The 27295-nt window shown below is 36.6% G+C and overlaps 1 protein-coding gene and 1 pseudogene across 3 annotated transcripts in view; one reads left to right on the top strand and one right to left on the bottom strand.

Annotated features, from left to right (window-relative positions):
* Window positions 1–27295, bottom strand: part of Lhfpl3 (LHFPL tetraspan subfamily member 3) — a 472921-nt gene that overhangs the window by 388462 nt on the left and 57164 nt on the right. The window lies entirely within an intron of this gene.
* Window positions 25093–25542, top strand: LOC150063259 (large ribosomal subunit protein eL24 pseudogene; annotated as a pseudogene).

Raw genomic sequence — 27295 nt, 5'->3', positions numbered from 1 at the left:
CAACTCTATGTGCAAATTGTTTTCTTCTCAGGATGACCCATGAATGAATGCTAACTACTAATAAACACATTTTAAGCAATCCCATTATTAAATACTGGAACCACACTTGTTTGGAATAGTGGCTGAAGTTTCGGGATGGAAACATAATTTGTATTTGTCAAAGTTCTTTTTAAATCAGTAAGAGAATTCAAGCCTCAAAACTGAAATGTTAAGTCTCCTGGTAGGGAGCATGAAATTGAATGCAATGAGCCTGTTTTGGATCACTGCTTAGCTGTTAAGGTCAATAAGACCTTGTTTGTGCCATCTACAGCTTATGCATAAATCTAACAGTATAAACAGATATTCTAGCCAATTTACATTCACAACATCGACTTTGCATTTACAAATTGTTTCTGTCTTCTGAAACAGGAGGGGGAAAAAGAACAATCTAATTGATTACACATAGTGTTTCCCTAACAATTTTCTTAAAAATATCAGGACAGCTGTGTTTTATTTCAGAGTTCCCTTTCCTCAGCTCTGGGCATAATTACATGCTGCTCAGAATCGAGAGGCTCCTAAGAAACTCGAGGAAAAAAAAAACCTAACATTGTTCTCCTTCTATAGGATGCTTTAGAAAATCCACACTGAAATGTCTCTTGTAGGGATCCTGAAAAAAATAAATCCATCAGCTGCAGTTTCCTTTTCTTATTCCTAAAATTTAGTACATTTGTTTAAAGGCAAAAGGAAAATTCTAAAAAAAAAGGAAAATTCTAATTATGAGCATATTTTATATGGGTGAAATATGAAAGCTACTAAGTCTTTTTAATATAAATTTAATTACCGTTAAGTAGTTTTGCAAGTGAGTTTGAATTTAACCTATCAGTTTATAAATACTATGCATCTTGGTCAATGTCACCTCTCCCATCAATATTCAACCCAGTTTTATTTTCATATGTACATTGAATATTACAACTATATTCACCATTGTCTTCCCTCCCTTTATCGTGAATTCTCTAAGCCCACTCTCAACAACACATCCTTTCCTTTCTGGTATTCATTTTGTTAACCTAAAAGCTAGTTATTCAAATGAGTTACTCTATTGCAATCCTCTCCTGTATATGCCATACTTTAGCCAGTTTGGGGGGATAAAAATGCATATGATTCTATATGTTTTCATCTATCTAAATCCCACATATGAAAAAATATGAGCCTTTTGTCTTTCTGAGCCTGACTTCAGTTAACATAACTTTTTCCGCAGGTCTGTCTATTTTCATGCAAATGGCAAGAAATTATTCTTCTTGATGAGTAAAATTCCATCACACACACACACACACACACACACACACACACACACACACACCACATTACATTTTCTTGATCAGCTTGTCTATTGTAGGACATCTGGGCTATTTCCATAACTTGGCTATGGTGAATAGCAGAATGAGTGTACAGTGTTTTTCCTGTACTTGACTTACAGTCTTTTGGATAAATACCCAGGATTGGTATCACTGGAGTGTAGGGTGGTTCTGTTCAGATTTGAGGAATCCCCAGACTGCCTTCCATAGTGGTTGCACTAATTCAAATTCTTATTAACAGTATAGTAATGTTCCTTTTTCCCCACAGCTCCATCACTATGGTGAGATAGAATCTCATTGTTGTTTTGACCTTCATGATTAGAGGTTGAGCATTTCTACATGGGTTTATGAGAGTGACTATTTCTGATGACTAATAATGTTCAGCATAATTTTTATTCTCTAATTACTATTAATAATAAATGTCAATAAGCAGACTTGAAAGGAGAATAGAAATACAATTTGGCAACACAATTTTCTTTCACTGAAACAACAGAAGATATAGCACCACATTTTGGAGAAAGGAAGGAATCAAAATGAAATGTTCTGTCTCTGCTATAATACTGATTTGAAACCCTATCTCTTATGATGTATGAGTGAGTCGTATATTTTAAATCATTTTTTCTCCTAAAACTAAATTAATCTGGCCAGTGGGCCAAACAGAAAGTAGAAATTCGGTTTCTGGCAAAAGACCAACAATAAAAATCCTAAGTGATCTCAACTATAGAAAACTGCCTACTATTTTGACCTTTGTAAGTAATGACCTTGGAACATGAAAATTAAAAAAAATAACCTGAGATGGTATCTCTATGAAAAAACATTCTAGGGCTATTAATACAGACTACCAACTGCTTGCTTCATATCAGTGAAACAAGCATCCAAGGTCCCAGTGTTTTCATTTAAGAGCAAGGGCTTGTCCCCAGTGACATCCAATAAGGTGTCACTTACTAATGATACTACCACCTCCCAGCAGTAACATCCCAGGGACCAGGTCTTTAACACATGGGCCCTTGGGGAACATTCAAGATTTAAACTACATCAGTGTTGTGAAGATTAAGTGAGCTAATATAAAAGGCATGCGACAAGTAAGCCCTCTATAAGACTTAGTGTAATTGTTAATTTTGAGGGTACCAAGAGATAGAGCCTAATGGTGAGGGTCAAGTGGGGACAAAGAAGACCACCATAGACAAAGACAGGCAAAATAGACACCTCGTATCTCCATCACAGCTCAGTGTTGGTTTCACATAAACAAATTTATTATTTCAAGAAAGAAGCAAGTCAATCGTCAAACTGAAATCCCTTTGTACAACTACTTAAAAAATGTAAAGGAAAGAAGCAAGTCAGAACTGCCTAGGGTCTTCCTCTGCTAGTTGGTAATGGGCACTGATAAAACAGAAGCTTTTGTCTGTTTGGGGGAAACAACCTACAGATGACAACAGGCCAGAGCCTGTATCTTTCCTCCATTTGCCTGGCATATTTTTAAGTCAATACTTGATTCGAGAAAGATGCTAGCAACTATTGCTTCTTTCTCAAAGGCTTGCATAGAATATAGATATAGACAATAGGTTTGCAGTCCATCTTCTCCTGAGTGTGTGTGTGTGTGTGTGTGTGTGTGTGTGTGTCAGTTTAAATCATGCTGATGATGGGCCTCTAGGAGTAAAGCTAAGGGCAAGTTCTAACAGAAGAGTTCTTGTCTATAACATTGTTTCAAAAGGATGTATCTTGTTGGCCTAGGATTGCTTATGAAAGAGTCTTGGAAACTATAAATTTGTGAGATACCTTCAGGGATCAGTGAGGGGATGCACACAAATGAGAACAAAAGGGTGCACAAATGCAGTCATTATATTCAATATACATATGTGAAAACTGGTCTAGAGAACTTGAGAGGAGGGATGGGAGGAGAGAATAATGGGAGAGGTGAATTGTACTTATAATCTGATGTATGGAATTGTAACCTCTTTGCACAACTATTTGATAAGTAGTAGAAGTAGTAGTAGTTGTAAAAACAACAAGGTAAACAAAACTAGAAAAATGGAAAGTGTAATAAAAGTTACAGAAATTATAAACCAAAGTTTACTTTCCGATGTTTATTTATTTGTTATCATCTAGTATGGAGAATCAAAGTTATGCCAAAAATTAACCATCAGTCACAGAGAATTTTATAGCTAATCCATGCAAGAAATATACTTGTAATTAACATTTCTATGTTGCTTTTTAACAAACATACTGAGTTTCAGGAATAAGAAGAGGAAATTGCAGCTGATGAGTTTGCAGGATCCCCATGAGAACAATTTTGTGTGTGTGTGAATTTTAAAAAGCATCCTATAAAAAAACAAGGATAAGAGGTTCTCTTTCTGTGGACGTGTTGTGAATTGCACACATCCCTTCTATGCTTGCTCCATTAGATTGGCCCACAGGAGATCTTGACACAATGACAAAAGCCCTGAGTGCCACACTGAAGCCACGGGCCACCTATTACTTTGTCGGGACCCTGCAGTTACTATGGTCATTGACATTATGAGTACTTTCTGATATTGCCAGAATTTTCTATCATGTGAATGACTTCACTGACGTGTACTTTGTACAATATGGGCTTACTTTTAATAATGAATGGTTTTAGTTTTCACTTGTTCTCTCTCAGTGACAATTTTCACAAAATAGCAGACTGATCCTACAGGCAGGCAGAACAAAGACTCCAAGTGTCTCTACCACTCTGATCGTGGACAGACTCATCTTCTTCCCTTCAGCCTCTTTACTCATGAATGCAGACAGCCACACTACCCCAACAGACTATTGTGAAAATTAGATAAATAGTATGGTGCGCATGTGTGTGTGTGCATATGTATGTGTGCATATATGTATATTTGTATATATACATACATACATATGTAAAAATACTATACATATATATATATATATTAGAGCATATATACATCATAATGCAGTGCTTAAAGGCAGGGTAAATCCTTGCTAAAGCACAGCTCTTGCTAAATTAGGAAAAGATTCAAGTGAATGCTCAGATCAGCCATTTTTGTTGGTATGTAAGAGAAGAAAGACAGGAACATGAGAAAGTTCTTGCTCCTTTCACCTCAATGTGGTGCTAATGTCCTCTGTTTGTTCTTTTTAAGGATGGTGACAGAGGGCACACAATCAGAAAGGAGATTTGTAAGATGAACCACAATCACAGTTGCTGAAATAGATTTAGAAAAACACCTTCTTTCTCCCTGCTTTGTGTATGATTTTTGGAGTCTGCAAATCTAGTTCTACAGATTGCCAGCAATTCAAATAAATGGGTTTAATTTTTTTCAGCAGCTGACTACAATACCACTTCAAAAAAGGACCATATTCATTTGGTGTATTTTCAGTGTTACCTTTGTCTAGACTTCTTTCAGTGTGTATGCTGCATGTCCTGCTGATACACTGATAGTTTCTGAAATGGAATTAGAACACACATACAACCATTAGAGTTGAAAGAGCAATTTTACTTTCTAAGGACAACTTTGGGTAGTCCTTTCCAGTGTTCTGAAATGACTGCTTCTTAGTTTTCATGAGGTCTATCCTGCGTGATTTTAGGAGAGAAGTTGGTGGAGTCTTTGAAAGAAATGATACCTGAATGTTTCAGAGTTGAGAATATTGAATTTTAAAACTGTACAAAAGCTAACAGTATCCTATCAAATTTTTTCAGACATGCATTTCAATAAAATCTTGTCTTTATTCTACTGTGAAGAACATAGTTATCCAAAATACCCTGCCATTCAGAGAAAGGACTGTAAGACCATAGCCATTTGTCTAGCATCTTCTTATTCCTTTCACATATAAATACAAAGCAGCATAATGATCAATAAAAACTACTAGAACCTATTACAATAGGGCAAATCCTAGATATATAAGGCCATATAAGATGAGACTAAATGAAAGGACCTCCACGATATAGAAACAAGAGCCATATAAGGTGTGACTGATGTTCTTAATGTACTATGCTATTTTTCATCTCTTATATTGTCCCTTGGTTATCTCATATTGTTACAGTATCTTACCTTGTTATCTAATATATTCTATATATGTTTATTTGTTTATTTGAAATAGGATAGGTAAGGGAGGAAAACAACATGAGGGGAGGGGTTGAGGAGGGAAATGAGGACAAAAACATGAGAAGGGGTAGCAAAGGTTGTTACATAATGCACCTTCTATCTGTGAATATAATGTAAACTTCTATTAATTACAATAAAAAATATTTTTAAAAACTACTAGAACTTAGAACTTATCACCACAAATTAGGAGTACAACACATTCGAAGCCAATTGACCACAGCAATAATGATAAGAGTTATAATATATTCCATGCAATTAAGACCATATTATTATTTGGTTAAAGTACTCTCATTGAATCTAACCCCATTTGAATGAATACTTTCTTAATGACTTCATCAATGTATATTCTCTATTCTATAGTGTTGAAATCACAGGAGAAGTTGTCTTTCATTAAAATAATTTTGGATTGGCTCCTATAACATTCTAATTTTTCTATGTAATTTTAAAAAAAGTTTCATATTTCTGAAAATTAGTCTAAATCACAATAAACTACTCAAGATAGGTCAACATCAGATAGTTTGATTTCTCAGTCCATCTTCAAAGGTTCTAATTTACATGTTCACTGATATCCTTCTTAGCTACTTTCCTGTGAGTTACTGACTGCTTTGTGAATATCTTTGTATGATCCATATTAACCATTGCAATGTTAGGTAGGTTATTTTTTTTTTGCCAGTCCTGGGCTTGATCTCAGGGCCTGAGCATTGTCCTTGGACTTTCTCAAGGCTAGAGCTCTACCACTTGAGCCTCAGCACCACTTCCGGCTTTTTTCTATGTATGTGGTACCAAGGAATCGAACCCGGGTGTTCATGCATGCTAGGCAAGCACTTTAACCACTAGGCCAAACTCCCAGCCCTAGGTAGGTTATTGTACATACTTTTCTTACGATTCCAAAATAACGCACTATTTATGTCCTTGGTTAACCTTGTTTGAAATTTTCATGAGAAATAGAATATAACTCATCAAGGGCATAGTAAGACATTCTGATTTGTGGGAGTTTTTTGTTGTTGTTATTACTGGACACATATATGTTGACCTCAGTTCATTTTCACAATCATTATTTTATGTTAACCATAGCAGTCCTCTGGGAAAAGTAGGATGGGTTCTTCAATGGATAAGAGAGACACTCAAGGAAATTAACTATCTTTTTCAGGCCACACAGTTTATTAGTTAAAAATATGGAATAGGACCTCCCAAGCAGTCTTTCTAATACATCAGATCAGCTCTAATTCCAGAAAATCAAACTTAATAATGTCACTAAAAAAAAAGATAGCAGCTTCAGTTTGACATTGGATATGGCTAGCAATTCCTGCTTGACTCAACTTCTTTCAATATTACTTTTATACACATGATGCACTGGCACTTATGTGCACACGTGTGCGTGCACACACACACACACACAGAGGCATGCACACACACATGCACATATGCACTCACAAATGGCTAAATCATTAAATAACAAAAAAAAAACCTTAGGAAACAACTATGAAGCAAACTACAGTGCCAGTGGAGCAGGGCTGAGAATCTAAGCTGGATTTGCCATATACTTTTGCACCAAAATAACATTAGGAGCCATTCTCTCCATCCATTCAACCTCTTATTCTCCATCTCTGGCCCTCTGAGATAAACTCTGTAATTCCTGCTATACAGGCAGAGTAACTGTGGCTCTAAGGTATCCTCAAGGCTGCTCAAAATGATGCCGGTAAGTGATAGGCCAGACTCCTACTCCATTTTTTGACTTCTATGTCCAAGGTATTTCTGTTTCATGACCAAAGATATGCAAGTTCTAAACCACAAGATTCCAGAGAGATGGAACTATGCAAGTTCAAGGAATGTCCCCTAAGCTATAAATTCCTTCAAAGTGGGTGGAAGCTTCTAATCTTACATTTGTAAATCACTCTGTTTCTAGGATATTGTCTTTGGCCATAAGAAGAGATCAGTGGTGGCCTCCCATCTCTGTCACCTGCCTGAGTCAGCCACCAGGGACGTGGCATGAGCTTGCTGTTGTGCAGCAGCAATCATGTCTATATCCTACCCACACAGCTATTGCACACTTACGCTTCTTTCTGCTAGAAAGGATAATTTGGTTGAATGGAAAGATCATGGGCTCCGGAGTCTGAAGACCTGAATCTGAATACTGACTACACAACTAAGGATATATTGTTCACCTTCTTTGACATTAATTCACATATTAACAAAAGAGATGAGTGAGAGTGACATTCGTCTGAGGTGATTTTTGAGGACTAAGTGACAGAAAGTATATCAATTGCCAGCTATCCAGTAGTTAGGCCGTACATGTTAGTTAGCTCTCTGGCCCTTTCTTGAACAACCAATGCTCGTATGAGCTCCAAGCTGTTCTCTTAACAATTTTACTAGGTCTGCATTCCAAAAGTAAAAATGCTTGCTTCACTTTCTACCTACAAATTCAAGTTCATAATCTAGACTTTAGGGTTTTTTTCCCCAGAAAAATGGGAATATATCTGTAGCTCCATTTGCCTGTGATCCAGTTCACTAGGCAGCCTGCAATTGGCATGGATTTAGGTGAAGAATGGCTGCATTATTCGTGGAAAGCTTTAAATTGGAATGAATGACTACAACCTGATAGAATGTTTTCAAAGTTCTGAAATCCCAGCAAGAGAATGATAGAAAGCAAACAGATTCTTGGGTATATTCAGAAATGAGTTTCTCTGAATTTATATTCTGTTAATTATGATTTCCTTTATTTAGGGTAAGTTACTAACTCAAACTTTTTTTAAATGGAAATAATAAATCCTACATTCAAGAGGATTGGGAGGATTAAAGGGAATTATAGAAACTGAATGTTCTTGGTTTAAAGTCACAAATAATCAATTAATATGTGCTAAATGTACTTCTCCACTATATCCATGCTTTAAAAATGCTCTGTTTTGCTCCCAAATTCAAGAAAGAAAATTTATAATTCAAATGTTTTAGGATCTGGGCATGGTGGTTCATAATTATAATCCAAGCAATCAGGGGACAGAAACAAGAAATTTGTGAATTTGAGACTAGCCTGGGCTGCAGAGTAAGAGCCTGTCTCAAAAACAGCCAAATCAATCAACCAATTGATTGGTCAGTGAACAAATAAGTAAATGTCAGGGGATGATTCAAAGGCCAGATAGTGCAGTGGTTAAAATTATCGACTTTGGTGTTAAATTGTCTGAATTTGGATCCTTATTCCATTACCATTATGTAATTCTGGACAACTTAATCTCTCCCTCTTTGACTCATTTTAAAGAAAGGATGATTATAGCAGCTATTTCAGAAGGCTGTTGATATGCTCAAAGATAAATTTTATGTACAACATTCAATAAAATGCCCGACACATAATAACTATCAAGTAAATGTTAGCTATAATTTCCTCAAGAATATACCTGGCTTTTATTTATACTTTGCCAGTGCTAGATAAATTATATTATTAAACATACTGATAAGGTCAGCAGTGAAAAAATTCTTCTCAGTTCTATACTACTAATGAATAAAAATGCATGGAGGATAAATAATTGTGTTTATACCATAAAATAGTAATCTGGAGAAAATGATAAGTTAAATGTCATTTTTTACTTCATTACATAATTTTCTAGTACTTCAGTAGTTTCCTTGGGCCCCCAAAATTTAATCATAACAATCAAAATAATAAACTAAACAATCCCATCATAAACGTTGCCTCAAGTAGAATATAGTAGTATCTCAGAAATAAAACAGCCTTGAAAAAGTACCCAATCAAATTTATTGGAAACACAGAACAAATCACACACACACACACACACACACACACACACACACACACACACACTCCTCCCTAAAATTCCAAATAACTAAAACAGATAATAACCTGTTAAATAGATTTTATGTCCCCAATCAGATTAATGTTAAATATCATCAATTGAGAAAGGGGAAAGATCAAATTTGAGAATAAACTAATTTTTATACACAAATACACACACACACACACACAATTTTACAATTTATTTACTTTTCCTTAAATTCAAAGCTTATAATCTTTAGAAAGAAGAAAAGGATAGAAGAATAAGATGGATCAGTAAATTTGTAGCTGGGTTCATAGAGAAGTATTTCCTGTGTACTTGAAATTTTCAGGACAGAATCATGGACTCAATTGTTCTGCCTCCTAAAAAAGGCTCCTCTTGACAAAGTTATAGGTAGAAGACCAAGGACATAGACCTACCTTAAGCTACTATATTTTGTCTTATACTTTAATTGCTTAATTCTGATTCCTTTTATACATAGAGAAGAGATGGTTATGACTTAATCTCACTAGCCAGCATCGAAAGTCAGTAATCCTAGTTCTCGGACCAGACTTTACATTCCAAGATATTTGTTTTAAAATACAGTGTGGCCTTCTCAAACCATTTTACTTCTGTAAAAATGGACTTATAACAAAATCATTGTATGAGCACTGAAAAAAAAATCTTTGCTTAATTTGGCTAAAAACCTAACTCCAGAGACATTTAATTATATGTAATTATATTTTGAACAAGAAAGAACACTTAGTTTGAAAATTTTAAACAATGGCTTTTGTCACCAAAGCCTACTTCATTATGTAGGAAAACCAGAAAATTATTAACCATCTTCCTGATCACATAAAAATAATTGTTTAAATATTTAGCTTGTTGACCAGGATGTAAGATACCCTGGTCTAGAGTGAAGTATATTCTATTATCTCTTTAGTAATGGGTCAGCAGTCCTGTCTAAAGGTATAGATAGTAAATATTTTAGGCTTATAGCTTATACAGTCTCTGTCACAGTTCGGCAAATTATGATGTAGCATAAGCAAAACAAAAATGCATTGGTAAGTTCCTATAAAATTTAATTGCAGACACTAAAATTAGATATCATATACTTTTCAAATGAGACAAGGTATTATGCTTATTTTGATTTTTCCAAATATTTAAAATTAAAATCATTGCTAAATGCAGTGGCCCAAACTGTTGTGCCAGCTACTCAGGAAACAGGAAGCAGAATATGGTTTGAGGCCATCCCAAACAAACAAAAAAAGTGCTAGCAAGGACCTATCTAAATAAACACACTGGATGTGGTGGCATTCAACAATATCCCTATCTACGCAGAAGGTAGAAGTAGAAAGATCACATTTGTGGCCAGTCCCAGTTAAAAAAAAAAATCCAATCTCAAAAATAGCCTGAGGCAAAAAGGATGGATGTAAGGCAAGCAGGAGGCCCTCAGTTCAAACCCCAGTACCACCTTCAAAACTGCAAAACATAAAAAGCTAAAAATAGTTCTTAGAAAATAAGACATAAAAGCTGGAAGTGGCACTGTGACTTAAGTGGCAGAGCCCTAGACTTGAACAAAACATATCCAAGGATGGTGCCCAGGCCCCAAGTTCAAGCCCCAGGATTGGAAAAAACAAACACACATAAAAATAGATGGCATGCCAGATATTCATTTGTAGATATAGTTTGTTGGAATCCCTCTTCTGTGGTAGGCTTCCTGTTTCCTAATGAAGAAGAGTGAGAGAATCTCTGTACCGTCAAACCACAACCCATTCTAGCCAAATCCAGGAAGTTTACTTTGTATTTCTCCTCTTTCCTTTACTTCTAAGGTATCTTTATATATTGTATAAGAATGGTATGAAAATTTAATCAATACCAAAATCCAGGGTAATACATTTTCTAAAAAGTTAAATATCTCTATCTTCTTTAATTTTCACTCAGTCATGTAAATTTTTTTTATTGTTGGGGTAAGGTATGGAGTTACATTCACTAGGTAGTAGGTGCATTACTTTTCACACATTGATACTCCTCATGTTTTTGTTCCCATTTCCCTCCCCCCCACCCCTCCTAATCATGTTGCTTTCCCCCTTCGCTGTTCTATTTCAAATGAAAAAATAACTGTATATATAATATACAAGGTAACAAAGTCAGGTACAGTAACAATATGAGATCAACTAAAGGGCAAAAACAGAGAAGAGAATAACATAGTACATCAAGAACAAGAATCACACAAGATAAAGCTCTTGTGAACAAAATTTTGCAGGATATCTACTGTGGGCCAGTGCCTTGAGTCATACTAGGATGCAGAGATGAATAAGGCACAGTGCTTTCCCTGGATGAGTGAGGAACTAGCAGTGAGGTCACAGATAAACTTTATATACCATCAGTGCAATGTGTTTACATCCTCAGGCTGCCATACATGAAACTAGTTCCAATGTTTAGCTCTTATATGTATGGGAAACACTTCTCTAGTATGAAATCTGAACTGAGTCTGAAAGAGTAAGTGGAAGTTTGCCAGACAAAGGAGAACTAGAACAGCAAAAATAAAATCTTTTATTAAAAAATAAAATCTCCCCCATCAAGAAGTGAATATCTATAATTCACTAAACACAAAAGGGGGAAAAAGAGAGAGAAAGAAACTTAGAAGTAAAAATAATGACAATGGATACTGACCACTTCTCTATAATTTCCCTAAATGTGAATGGGCTGAACAATCCAATCAAAAGACACAGAGCAGCAGACTGGATTAAGAAACACCACCCCATCCATATGTTGCCTCCAAGAGACCCACCTCACTGCCAAAGACAGAAACAAATTCCAAGTGAAAGGATGGAAATTAATTTTCCACTCCAATGCACCAAGCAAAAAAGCAGGAGTAGCAACCTTAATCTCTGACAAAATTAACTTCTCAGTAAAATCAGTACATAAAGATAGAGATGGCCATTACATATTAGTAAAGAGTACAATCCATGCCCATAATATTATAGTTATAAACATTTACTCCCCCAACTCAGGAGCACCCAAATTCATCAAACAAAGTCTCTTAGAATTACAGAACAAGATAGACTCAAACACAATCATAGTGGGAGACCTCAATACACCACTCTCAACAAATAACAGGTCAACTCAACAAAAGTTAAGCAAAGATACCATCAACTTAAACGACACCATAGCCCAGCTGGGCTTAACAAATATACACAGAGTCTTCCACCCAAGGGCGAAACTTTTTACATTTTTCTCAGCAGCACATGGAACACACTCCAAAATAGGTCATATAATAGTTCATACAGAAAACTTAAGCAGATACAAGAGGACTGATATAATCCTATGCATTCTATCAGACCACAGTGGAGTCAGACTAATTCTAAACAATGCAGTCAAAGTCAAAAAACATTCAATCACTTGGAAACTGAACAAGACACTTCTGAATAACGCCTGGGTAACAGATCAGATCAGAAATGAAATTAAAAACTTCCTTGAATGTAATGACAATCAAGAAACATCACAAAGGAATTTATGGGACACAGCAAAGGCAGTTCTAAGAGGCAAATTTATTGCATTAGGAGCCCATATTAAAAAGACAGAAGAAGAGGATGTAAATAACCTAAAAAAACCCTGAAACACCTAGAGGAACAAGAAAAAGTTAATTCTAAAACAACTAGAAGGACAGAAATAACAAAAATAAAATCAGACATATCAGAGATTGAAATAAGATCTACTATACTAAAAATGGTAAATCAAAAAGTTGGTTCTTTGAAAGAGTCAACAAAATAGACAGACCCCTGGCAAGATTAGTCAAAAAAAGGAAAGGGGGGACTCAAATAAACAAGATTAGAGACCCCACGAGAACAATTACAACTGATTCCCAAGAAATTCAGTCCATAATGAATAGGTACTACCAGGACCTATATTCAAAGAAACAAGAAAATTGGTAGAAATGGATGATTTCTTAAATAAATATAGGCTACCCACACTGAACAATGATGAGGTAAACAAACTGAACAAACCAATCTCTCACAATGAAATTGTGGAAGCAATCAGGGAAATGCCAACCAAAAAAAGCCCAGGTCCAGATGGATTCACTGCGGAATTCTACAACACATTTAAAGATGAAATAACACCTATACTCTTGAAACTCTTCCGATAAATAGAAACAGAAGGAGCAATACCAAACACATTTTATGAAGCTAATATTATTTTCATCCCCAAACCAGGGAAAGACCCAACAAAAAAAGAAACTACAGACCTATCTCTCTAATGAACACAGACGCAAAACTCCTCAATAAAATATTGGCCAACAGAATCCAGAAACAAATTTTAAAAATCATACACTGTGATCAAGTAGGCTTCATCCCACAGATGCAAGGCTGGTTTAACATTCGCAAATCAATCAATGTAATACATCACGTCAATAGAGCTAAGGATAAGAATCATATGATACTTTCTCTGGACGCGGAGAAGGCATTTGACAAAATACAATATCCATTCATGTTGAAATCACTAGAAAAAATAGGAATAAGAGGTACATTCCTCAAAATAGTGAAAGCCATATATGAAAAACCTACAGCCAGTATTATACTAAATGGTGAAAGACTGGAACCATTCACCTTAAAATCAGGAACTAGACAGGGATACCCACTCTCTCCACTTCTCTTCAATATAGTGTTGGAACCCTTAGCCAGAGCAATAAGGCAAGAAAAGGACATCAAAGGGATCCACATAGGGAAAGAAGAAATTAAACTATCCCTATTCGCAGATGACATGATCCTCTACTTGAGTGACCCAACAAACTCCACTCCCAAACTTTTAGAATTAATAAACTACTTTAGCAAAGTGGCAGGATACAAAATTAACCTTCAGAAGTCAGTAGCCTTCTTGTACACCAACAATACACAAACAGAAGGCCAAATCAAGAAAATGATCCCATTCGCAATAGCCCCTGAGAATAAAATATTTAGAAATATACTTAAGCAAAGAAGTAAAGGAATTATTCAATGAAAACTATAAAAGCCTAATGAAAGAAATTAAAGAGGACACTAGGAAATGGAAAGATATCCCATGTTCATGGCTAAGGAGAACCAACATAGTGAAAATGGCTATACTGCCAAAATTGATATACAAATTCAATGCAATCTCCATCAAAATCCCAAAGACATTCTTTACTGAAATAGAAAATATAATCCAAACATTCATATGAAACAAGAAAAGACCTAGAATAGCCAAAACAATTCTAGGCAAAAAGAGCAATGCTGGTGGTATCACAATACCAGACTTCAAACTCTACTATAGAGTCATAATAACAAAAACTGCTTGGTATTGGCACAAAAACAGACCAGAAGATCAGTGGAACAGAATAGAAGACCCAGAAATAGAACTACATACCTATAGTCAACTTGTATTTGACAAAGGAGCCAAAATATACAGTGGAACAAACACAGTCTATTCAATTATTGGTGCTGGCAAAACTGGGCAGCCACATGCAGAAAACTAAAAATTGACCCTAGCCTTTCACCACGCACAAGCATTAACTCAAAGTGGATCAAAGACTTCAACGTCAGACTGGAAACCGTGAAACTGCTACATGATAGAGTAGGACAGACACTGGAACTCATAGGCACAGGCAAAAGATTCCTGAACAGAATCCCAGGGTCACAACAGATTAGAGAGAGAATCTATAAATGGGACTACCTAAAAATAAAAAGTTTCTGTACAGATAAAAACATAGTCGTAAAAGTAGAGAGACAGCCAACCAATTGGGAAAAGATATTTACCAACAATACATCTGACAAATGATTAATATCCAATATCTATAGGGAACTCAAGAAACTAATCCCCCCAACAAACCATTCACTAAATGGGCAAGGGAACTAAAGAGAGACTTATCAGAAGAAGAGATTAAAATGGCAGAAAAGCATATGAGAAAATGTTCATCATCCATGGTCATAAAGAAAATGCAAATAAAAACAACCCTAAAATCACCTTACCCCAACAAGAATGGCCAAGATTTTGAACTCAGACAATGACAGTTGCTGGCAGGGTTGTGGAGAAAAAGGAACCCTACTACACTGCTAGTGGGATTGTAAACTAGCAGAGTAGAGGTTTCTTAAAGAACTGAAAATTGACCTTCCCTATGATCCCGCCATACCACTTCTGGGCATAGATCCTGAACATCATGACCCAAGATATTATAAGGACACCTGCTCAGCAATGTTCATCTCTGCACTATTCAAAATAGCCAGGCGATAGAAACAATCCAGATGCCCTACTGCAGATGAATGGATACAGAAAATGTGGTACATATACACAAAAGAATTCTACATAGCCAACAGACAAGATAAAATAATGGCATTCACAGGGAAATGGATGAATCTAGAGCGAATCATGTTGAGTGAGACAAGTCAATACCTAAGGAACAAAAAGCACATGGTATCCTTAATATGTGGCTATTAAATCCAAAGAGTACAAGACCAAGGACTCAATATTTGCATACCCAAAGCAATGGACATGGTAATGGAAATATAAACCTAACTATATAGACATAAAAACCTATGACTCTGGGGCCGGGAGTTTGGCCTAGTGGTTAAAGTGCTTGCCTAGTGTGCATGAAGACCCGGGTTCGATTCCTCGGTACCACATACATAGAAAAAAGCTGGAAGTGGTGCTGAGGCTCAAGTGGTAGAGCTCTAGCCTTGAGAAAGTCCAAGGACAGTGCTCAGGCCCTGAGCTCAAGCCCAGGACTGGCAAAAAAAAAAAAAAAACCTATGACTCTATAGACATAATGTTTTCTTTTTTGTTTTTTGTTTTTTTTTATTTTTTATTGTAATTAGTACAAGGGTTACATGATATTTGCCAGATAGAAGGTGCGTTAATTCACATACATTGATACCCTTTCACATGTCTTGGTACCCATTTCCCTCCCCCCCCACACCCCCCACCCGTCTTGGTTTTCCCCCCTTCCCTATCAAATTTCAAATATCCAAATACAAATAAATTCAATATATTAGATAACAAAGTGAGATACTATACCAATATGAGATAACAATGGACAGCAAAGGAGATGAGAGACAACATAGTACATTAAGGACAACAATCATTCATTATATGGCTTTTGTTTCACTATCCTGGAGGTCCTTTTAATTAGCTTCACATAATATGTCCTTATGTATCAAGATTTTGCTCTATTGCAAATCTCTGCTAGTAGAGCCCAAGGTTTCTACCGATTATGACGAATGAGGGAAACCATTGAGCCTAAGTTCCTTTGAGTCTGGCTTACTTCATTTAATATGATTTTTTCTAAGTCTTTCCATTTCCTAACAAATGGGGCGATGTCATTCTTTCTGACAGCAGCATAGAATTCCATTGTGTACAAATACCACAACTTGTTGATCCACTCATCAACTGAGGGACATCTAGGTTGGTTTCATATCTTTGCTATGGTGAATAGTGCTGCAATGAACATTGTTGTGCTAGTGGGTTTAGTATGTCCTTGTTTCTGGATGGTTGGGTAAATGCCAAGTAGTGGAATTGCTGGGTCATAGGGGAGTTCTATGTTTAGCCTTTTGAGGCACTGCCATGCTGCTTTCCATAGTGGTTGGACGAGTTTGCACTCCCACCAACAGTGTAGTAGTGATCCCTCCTGGCCACATCCCCTCCAGCATCTGTTGTCATTCGTTTTCCTAATCCTGGCCATTCTAGCTGGAGTGAGGTGGAATCTTAAGAGTTGTTTTGATTTGCATTTCTTTTATGACCAGAGATGTTGAGCATTTCTTCATGTGTCTATAGGCCATATTTGTTTCTTCTTCAGAGAAGACTCTCTTTAAGTCTTTGGCCCATTTTTTAATGGGATGGTTGTTACTTTGGAGGTTAGTTTTGGAGTGATTCAATTTTTTGAGTTGTTGATATATTTTAGATATGAGGCCTTTGTCCGTTGTTTGGTTGGTGAAGATCTTCTCCCACTCTGTAGGCTTCCTGATTAGTTTACTAGCTATGTCCTTTGCCATACAAAAGCTCTGCAGTTTAATGCAGTCCCACTTATCCAGCCTTTCTCTGATTTGTTAGACATAATGTTTTATTTCTTAAATTAATATGTTTCTATGACATACAAACCCTTATCCTAATTTTGATTAAGTTCTAACTACTAAGTCCCAGTGATTGTAAATAGAGATTTCCTCCTTCAACACTTGTTTGTTAAACTTGTCATTTAAAATATGATGTAAAATCAACATTAATAAATTCTTTTAAAATAAATAAATAAATGAATAAAAATAAAATCTATTCACAAAAAATGCCCTTGATTAACAAGATAGATGCACTCTCCTAACTCAGGCTTGGTTACAAATTCACTTTAGGTTAGGTCACAAGATTCCTCCTACCTCCTTGGATTTTGACTCTCAGGATATTAGGAGATTAATGAGGAGACTAACAAGTGGAAAGAAAGAGGACATTCTGTGTTTTATTTATGCTTTGAAGTCCCATTGTTTAATACCTGCAGTAGTCCCAGAGGGAGCAGTAATGTAAAGCACTTGCTGGTACAAAAGCTCTCTCCATAATGTTTATTCTGTTATTTCTCATTATACCCATGTGGCATCATACTAAATATTTCCTTTTCCAACTCAGTGTTTTCACTATTTTTAACCATTATTATGATTCCCCTGAGACAGTTCTATGCAAAGATAATCTTTCTTTGGTAATTTAATCTTTTCTTGAAAATTAATTCCATTGTTCCCTTAATAAGTTTAATTATTTGTTTTCTCTTCTCCTAGATTCTTTCTTTTTCCAAATCTCACTCTTCATAAGGCCACAACTGAACCATTCAAATGTCAGTAGCAAGAACAGAGAATTTCTTTACTTCCTATGTATTTGTAGAGCAAATCTAATTTGTCCTATATAATATTTTCTAAGTATTCTCTCTCAAATTAAATTTTTGAAAAATATCTGAAACCTGGTATCTTTTTCCCCTTAAATAAAATTTGAGTTTCAGATTTCTGGTTTTGTTTGTCAAATTCCTAGTCATCCACAGGTTACCTCATTTTTTTCTCCTCTATTGGTCTCTGTTTTATCTAGTCAGTAAATACAAATAATTTTCCAGTTTTATGAACATTGCTGAAATTGATTTGGCTGCCTCTATTTAATGAAAACATTGGCTTAAATGTGAAGCTAGGTTTAAAAAATCCCATTCATTCTTTATGGAACTAATATTACATCATTAAGCTATATTTTTTTAAAAATATATACATAAGCATGTTTTCCCTTAAGTTTTATTTTTCTTCAAGAATCTTGTGGATCTTCACAACTAACTTTGGATAAATGCTAAGAATGGATATAGAATAGTTATGTTCTACTGTGTTTAGAATTTGTAGCTCAGAATCTTGTTTTCTCTACTTCAGTATTTGTATTACTTCCCATTACAATGTCAAGAATGAGAGCTCTTGGAGTCATGTTCATAAATCATGATGACCAACTTTGTTTGAACAAATAAACACCTAGAAAATTAGTAAAGCATATTTCTGCATGTGTCTATGAGGGTGTTTCTAAAGACTATACTAACATGAAGCTCTAACTGAATCAATGACTTAATCCGCTGATACATTAAGAAATCTGACACAATTGAAAAGTGGTAGAGCTGTGGAATAGGAGGGTTTGGTTGAGGGAATTGCTATGGGCCTGATTTTGAGGGGTATATCTTCATTCTGGCCCTTTTCTCTTGTTTCTTTGTTTCTTCCTTGCCATGAGGTAAGAAGCTCTTCTCCAACATGATCTTTCCCAGCCACAGTGTCTCTGCCTTGACATGAGACTAAAAGCAATGGAGGCAGTCAATCATGGAATGAAACTATATGAACCGAAACAAACTCTTTCTTTTTTTCATATTTTTATTGTAATAAATAGAAGGGTTACATGATATTTGCCAGATAGGAGGTGCATTAATTCACATACATTGATACCCTGTCACATGTCTTGATCCCCATTTCCCTCCCCTCACTCCCACCCCTCATCTTGTTTTCCCACCTTCCCTATCCAATTTCAAACAACCAAATACAAATATAATCGATATATCAGATAACAAAGTGAGCTACTATAACAATATGAGATAACTAAGGGACAGCAAAAGAGATGAGAGATAACAAAGTACATTAAAGGTAACAATCATTCATTATATGCCTTTTGTTTCTATACCCTAGAGGTCCTTTCATTTAACGTCATACTATATGGCCTTATGTATCTAGGTTTTGCTCTATTGCAAATCTCTGCTAGGAGAGCCCAAGGTTTCTACTGATTTGACAAATGAGGGAAACCATTGAGCCTAAGTTCCTTTGAGTCTGGCTTACTTCATTTAATATGATCTTTTCTAAGTCTACATTTCCTAACAAATGGGGCAATGTCATTCTTTCTGGCAGCAGCATAAAATTCCATTGTGTACAAATACCACATCTTGTTGATCCACTCATCAACTGAGGGACATCCAGGTTGGTTCCATATCTTTGCTAGGGTAAATAGTGCTGCAATGAACATCGTTGTGCTGGTGGATTTAGTCTGTCCTCGTTTCTGGATGATTGGGTAAATGCCAAGTAGTGGAATTGCTGGGTCATAGGGGAGCTCTATGCTTAATCTTTTGAGGAACTGCCATACTGCTAGCCACAGTGGTTGAACGAGTTTGCACTCCCACCAACAGTGTAGTAGTGATCCCTCCTGGCCACATCCCCTCCAGCATCTGTTGTTATTAGTTTTATTGATCCTGGCCATTCTAACTGGAGTGAGGTGGAATCTTAGAGTTGTTTTGATTTGCATTTCTTTTATGACCAGAGATGTTGAGCATTTCTTCATGTGTCTAGAGGACATTTTTATTTCTTCTTCAGAGAAAACTCTCTTTTAAGTCTTTGGCCCATCTTTTAATGGGATGGTTGTTACTTTGGAGATTAGTTTGGGATTGATTCAATTTTTTGAGCTGTTGATATATTTTAGATATGAGGCCTTTGTCTGTTGTATGGTTGGTGAAGATCTTCTCCCACTCTGTAGGCTTCCTGATTAGTTTACTAGCTATGTCCTTTGCCATACAAAAGCTCTGCAGTTTAATGCAGTCCCACTTATCCAGCCTTTCTCTGATTTGTTGTGATTCTTGGTCCTTATTGAGAAAGTTTCTACCTGTGCCAAGGAGGTCTAGTGTACCTCCTATTCCTTCTTGTAAAGTTTTCAGATTTTCGGCTTTTACCTCCAGGTCTTTGATCCATTTGGGGTTAATTCTAGTACAGGGTGACAAAGAAGGATCCAACTTTAGTTTTCTGCATGTGCTTAACCAGTTCTGCAGCACCACTTGTTGAAGAGGCTATCTTTCTTCCATTCTATTTTTTTGGCTCACTTGTCAAAGATTAGGTGACCACAGGTCTGTGGTTTAATATCTGGGTCTTCAGTTCTATTCCATTGGTCTTCAGGCCTGTTCTTGTGCCAGTACCAAGCTGTTTTGAGAATTATAGCTCTGTAATAGAGTCTAAAGTTTGGAATTGAAATTCCTCCTGCACTGTTCTTTCTGCTAAGAAGTGTTTTTGCTATACGGGGTCTTTTATTATTCCATAGGAAATTTTGGATTGCCTCTTCTATTTCTTTAAAGAATGACATTGGGATATTGATGGGTATTGCATTGAATTTGGAGATAGCCCTTGGCAAGATTGTCATTTTCACGATATTGATTCTTCCAATCCAGGAGCATGGGAGGTTTTTCCATTTTCTCAGTTCTGCTTTAATTTCCTTTTTCAGGGTTTTAAAGTTTTCATCAAAAAGGTCCTTTATATTCTTTGTTTAGGTAATTCCTAGATACTTTATTTTCTTTGAGGCTATTGCAAAAGAAGTTGCTTTCCTGATTGTTGACTTGTTCCTCTCACTGTTGGCGTAGAGGAAGGCAGCTGATTTTTGAGGGTTAATTTTATACCCTGCTACCCTTCCAAAGTTTTGAATCAGCTCAAGGAGCTTGGGAGTAGAGTCTATAGGATTCTTTAAATACAGAATCATGTCATCTGCAAAGAGGGTTAGTTTTATTTCCTGTTTCCCTATTTGGATCCCCTTTATGCCTGCTTCTTGCCTTATTGCACTGGCTAGGAATTCTAATACTACGTTAAAGAGGAGTGGAGAGAGTGGGCATCCTTGTCTCGTTCCTGATTTTAGAGGGAATGGCTTTAGGTTTTCGCCATTAAGTACAATACTAGCTGTGCATTTGTCATACACAGCCTTTATTATATTGAGGAATGTTCCATGGATTCCTAGTTTCTCCAGAGCTTTTAACATAAAGGGGTGTTGGATCTTGTCAAATGCCTTTTCCACGTCTATTGAGACAATCATGTGATCTTTGTCCTTGCTCCTGTTGATGTGTTGAATTATGTTAATTGATTTGCATTTGTTGAACCAGCTTTGCCTCCCTGTGATGAATCCTGTTTGATCATAGTGTATAATTTTTTGATGAGTTGTTGTAGACTGTTGGCCAGTATTTTGTTGAGAAGTTTTGCATCGATATTCATTAAAGAAATAGGTCTGTAGTTCTCTTTCTTTGATGAATCTCTGTCTGGTTTGGGGATCAGGGTTATACTGGCTTCATAGAATGCGTTTGGTAAAGAACCTTCATTTTCAATTTCATTGAAGAGCTTGAGGAGTATTGGTGTGAGCTCTGCTTTGAAGACCTTATAGAATTCAGCTGTGAATCCATCTGGCCCTGGGCTTTTCTTAGGTGGTAATTCTCTTATTGCCATTTCTGTTTCTTTGCTTGAAATAGGCCTGTTTAGTTGGGTTAGTTCTTCTTGGTTCAGTGTGGGTATGTTAATATTGGCTAGGAATTTGTCCATTTCTTCTAGATTCTCAAATTTGTTGGCGTAAAGGTTTGAGAAGTAGTCCCTCATGATACTCTGGATCTTGGTAATTTCTGTCGTGATATTACCATTTTCGTCTGTGATTTTATTTCCGTATGCTCTCTTCTTTTTTTGGTAAGATTTGCTAAGGGCTTGTCAATTTTGTTAATTCTTTCAAAGAACCAACTCCTTGTTTTGTTGATTCTTTCTATAGTTTTTTTTTGGGGGGGGAGTCCAATTCATTTAATTCTGCTTTCATTTTAATAATTTGCTTCCCTCTACTGGGATTAGGGTTGGTTTGTTGCTCTTTTTCCAGGAGCTTAAGGTGACACATTAAATTGTTGGTTTGTGATTTTTCCAATTTGTTATTGTAGGCACTCAGCGCTATAAATTTTCCTCTGAGTACTGCCTTTGCTGTGTCCCAAAGGAGCTGGTATTTTGTATGCTCCTTTTTGTTAAATTTCCTAAACTGTTGGATTTCTTTTCTGATCTCTTCGATGACCCATTGGTGATTCAACAATGTGTTGTTCAATCTCCATGAGTTACAGGGTTTTCTTTGGTGGAGATGGGTGTTCAGTTCCAATTTGATGCCCTTGTGGTCTGAGAGAGTGCAGGAAATAATTTCAGTGTTTCTGAATCTGTCCAGGTTTGTTTTATGGCCTAAAATGTGGTCTATTTTGGAAAATGTTCCATGTACTGCTGAAAAAAATGTAGATTGTGTTGTTGCTGTGTGGAATAATCTGCAGATGTCTGTTAGATATAGTTGGTCCATGTAGCTGTTCATTTGTAAGGGTTCTCTGTTGAGTTTTTGCCTTATTGATCTGTCCATTGGTGAGAGAGGTCTGTTAAAGTCACCAACAATCACTGTGTTTCGATCTATGTATGGTTTCAGTGAAAGTAAAGTTTGCTTGATGAAATGGGATGGTTGTTACTTTGGAGATTAGTTTTGGAGTGATTCAATTTTTTGAGCTGTTGATATATTTTAGATATGAGGCTTTGTCCATTGTATGTTTGATGAAGATCTTCTCCCACTCTGTAGGCTTCCTAGTTAATTTACTAGCTATGTCTTTTGCCATACAAAAGCTCTGCAGTTTAATTCAGTCCCACTTATCCAGCCTTTCTCTGATTTGTTGTGATTCTTGGTCCTTATTGAGAAAGTTTCGACCTGTGCCAAGGAGACCTAGTGTATCTTCTATTCCTTCCTGTAAAGTTTTCAGTGTGTCAGCTTTTACCTCGAGGTCTTTGATCGATTTGGATTTAATTTTATTGCAAGGTGACAAAGAAGGATCCAACTTTCTTTAAATTATTTCTCTCAGGTATTTGCCACAGTGATGAATGGGCTAACAGAACTGTTGACCAAGGGAGAGGTGACCTAACAGCCACTCCCAAGGCCAAGGCTTATTTCCAGGCTACAGTTAGTCTTATGGCTTTCTAGCTAACAAATAATTATATCACATATAAATATATGTAATACATTACTTCTCTAGGAGACCAGTGTAGATGTCAAATAGAATCCATTGCCTTAAAGCCAAGAGTGGTAGCTCATACCTATAATCCTAGCTACTCAAGAGGCTGAGATCTGAGGATTGAGGTTCAAAGCCAGCCTGAGCACACAAGTCTGTAAGACTCTTATTTCCAATTAACCACTAGAGAATGGGAAGTGGTGCTCTGGCTCAAGTGGTAGGACAGTAACCTTGAGCTGAAGATCTCAGGACAGTGCCCAGGCCCAGAGTTCAAGCCCCCACGACCACCATGAACAACCAAAACAATTCATAGCATTAGAATTACTTCCAAAATCAATCAGGTACTACTGAGAGTTCACTGAACCTGAACAGATGGTGGCTATCTACTCCAATAAGACAATTTATAAAAATAATTCTAAAGGATAAATAATGACAAATAATAACCAGTTTTTATAAACGTTCTGTAGAAGGGATAGAATGAAACTTACAAGGCAAGTGAAACATATGGACACAATTTTTGAAATGCTCATGACCTACAAAGAAATTAAAAGGATCAGGTCCAATGAGGTGTTGTTAAGGGGAGTATGAGCTTGCTAATCTGCCATTGTCTTTGGGGATAAATTTCTAGATATTTGTCATTTGCCATTTATGCCACTTGCTAAAAATCAGAGGAAATCTGTAAGTGCTAAGAAAAAGTACTAATAAATGGAAGAGTCTCATTGTGGTCTATAAAGAATTGACCTACCAATTGTTAAGTATAGTCTCCCATTACATGATGGATGGAGTCTACTGAATACAACTTTAGTTGCGATATAATTTGTGGCCAATTATTTTCTAACAATAGCCTAATTTGTAGGTTCAAATCTTTCTTATGTCCATCATCACAGAGGAGAATGCATATCATTTTATCTGAACCACATTAATTCAACCCTGGATGACTGATAGGAGACATATACTTGTAAAATTCATGGCAGGTCAAGTTCCAATTCTGTCACAGAGCTTTAGTCCTGCCTTTCAACATGAGGGTTTGAAACCATTCTGGGGTAACATGATAAAGAGCAAAAGAACACAATATATTTCCAGGCAATTTACCCTTATCTCATCCAGTGAAAGGCTAAAAAGTGACACCAAAAAAACCATCTCAGCAATAATATATTATAAATCAATATCTTAAATTAACTGGTGAAGTTTAAATCACACAGAACATCAATATTCACCATACATTTTAAATAATTTGCATCTCTGTCCATATCCTCTCACCCTGGAGCTGCACCCAGGCCTTGCCCACCTACAAACTAATAGGGATGGGTGGGTAGCAGCTTCCAGGCCAGCTGAAGGGAAGTCCATTCCATCTCCCCTCCCTGAAAGCCACACAGAAAATGACATCTTTCTTCACTACCCTGCTACCTTTAAACAGCACACACAGGCAGTGGAATCTACTGTTTGTAATCCAGTGAGTACAAACCTTGTCACCAGGAAAGGAATTGACCACGTTAAAGCAGCTATTGGGTATTAGACCCTATGGCAGTCTCTGGGGATATCAAACCAGCACAACCTAATTTCTCATTTCAAGAAACTCATAGACCTTGCCTCTTGCCTTGCTTCCTGCCACCACCATGAAAGTCGAGCCCTGCAGTTTCAGTGGATACATGGGAGTGCCATGCCAGGACCAATGGGAAGCTGTGTCAGTTTCTTAATGCAAAATGGAATCAGTCTTCCTTTCCAAGAGGAATCCTTGACAAACTGGACTGTCCTCTACAGAAGAAAGCACAAAAAGGGACAATCAAGAGAAATTCATAAGAAAAGAACCCAACAGCACTGGTGCAACGCTTGCTGATATAGTGGCCAAAAGGAATCAGAAACCAGAAATTAGAAAGATTCAGCAAGAGCAAGATACCTGGGTACTCAAGGAAGCAAAAAAGGCTAAAGGAGCATACAAGAAGACAGCAATGGCTGCTGCAAAGGCGCCCACAAAGGCAGCACCTAAGCAAAAGATTATGAAGTCTATGAAGAGTTCTGCTGCCCAAGTTGGTGGAAAAAGACTAGTTTGGCAGATCAAATTTTGAAATAAACATCTATCTGTAACTTTAAAAAACTCCTATGTTGAATTAAAATTACTTTAAAGATAATAGTAGGGGCTGGGAGTTTGGCCTAGCAGTAGAGTGCTTGCCTAGCATGCATGAAGACCCAGGTTCAATTCTTCGGTATCACATACATAGAAAAAAGCTGGAAATGGTGCTGTGGCTCAAGTGGTAGTGCTCTAGACTTGAGAAAGCCCAAGAACAGTGCTTAGGTGCTGAGTTCGAGCCGCAGGACTGGTAAAAAAATAATAGTAGTGCTACTAACAATATTGATAGTGAAGACAATGATGATGATGATGATGATGAAGATGATGATGATGAAGCTATGAGCAACAAGAGAGACAAGTCATAGTCATGCAGCATGTCATCTTTGTGACATAGGGACATGCAGGGAGCTCCCAGGGGTAGGTGTATATCAGGAAGCATTTCATAAATGAGGTGGTCACAAACCTTAGGACTTAGAGAATGAAATCATCTAGTATTGTAGAAAAATCCAGTCTGAGAAACATTACCCACAAAGAAGTTTTGAATGTTTAGGACAGAACAGAAATATAAAAGAAAGTAAATATCTCAGTGACAGGCAATTTATTTCTTTCACCTGTTGAACAATTACTCCCACACTCCTAACTTCTGCTTCTCTTGTCAGTCAGCAGGTCTTCCAATAACCAAGTATATAAAAAATGTGAAGATTGTCTTTAGGTAAGAGTGTAGGAGGAAGCCTAAGAGTAGGTGGCAAAGAAGCTGGCTGCCACTTTCAGAAAAAAAAATGTTATTGCTTATAACGACATAAGTGACACTAAGTGGCAGATCGGTGGAGCACACAAGGAAGTTACTCAGTGCACTTGAAGCATGTAGAGAAGACATAAGTAGACAGAAGAATTTGGCTTCTGCAAGGACAATCAAACTGTTAAGCCAACAAACCACAGGTTAAACTTAAAACTGGCTGTGGACATAACTACTTAGGGAAAAGTTAGATTTAATTAAAAATGATCCTTGTTTGTAGATCATGTTAAAATGCCCCGTGGTATTTAAAAACTTTCCCAGTGCCTAAAAAATAACTACAAAGCTCTTGTAAATCAGAACTTTGGGATGTTCCCCTTCTGTGACCAGGGTAGTAGGCATATAGATGATATAGAGAGGGTGAGTAATCATGGTATTGAAACTAGTTCATTGGGCAAGAACCAGTTACAGTACATGGCAGTGTTGATCCTTAGAAAATGATGACTAGTCATTATAACTAATTGCTTTCAATCATCCTATGATGTTACCCAAAATAATTAAGAAAGAAAGCATTAAATCAATGATAATGTTAAAGTATATATTGAGACTTCCATCCACAATTCCTTTCCAAAAATTAACTCTTCTAATGAAAAGGTAGGCTATAAAACAAACTTCTTAAAGTTCAACATACTTGGGGAAGTGGTGCTGTGGCTCAAAGTGGTAGAGGGCTAGCCTTGAGCTGAAGAGCTCAGGGACAGTGTCCAAGCCCAGACTTCAAGCCCTATCATCAACATATATATAAATATGTACATATATATATCATACAGAGAAATTCTTTTTTAATATATTTTATTGTAATTTAATAGAAGATTTACATTATATTCGCCAGATAGAAGGTGCATTAATTCACAAACATTGGTACCCTTTCTCATGCTTTTGTCCCCATTTCCCTCCCCCCCCACCCTTTCCCCTCCACCCCCTCCCCTCATCTTGTTTTCCCCTCTTCCCTATCCTATTT

Source organism: Megascapheus bottae, chromosome 5, assembly GCF_031878675.1.
Source record: "Megascapheus bottae isolate mThoBot1 chromosome 5, mThoBot2.hap1, whole genome shotgun sequence".
Taxonomy (NCBI): Eukaryota; Metazoa; Chordata; class Mammalia; order Rodentia; family Geomyidae; genus Megascapheus; species Megascapheus bottae.
The sequence above is the reverse complement of the archived record's forward strand: the minus strand, read 5'-3'. Positions and strand labels throughout refer to the sequence as shown.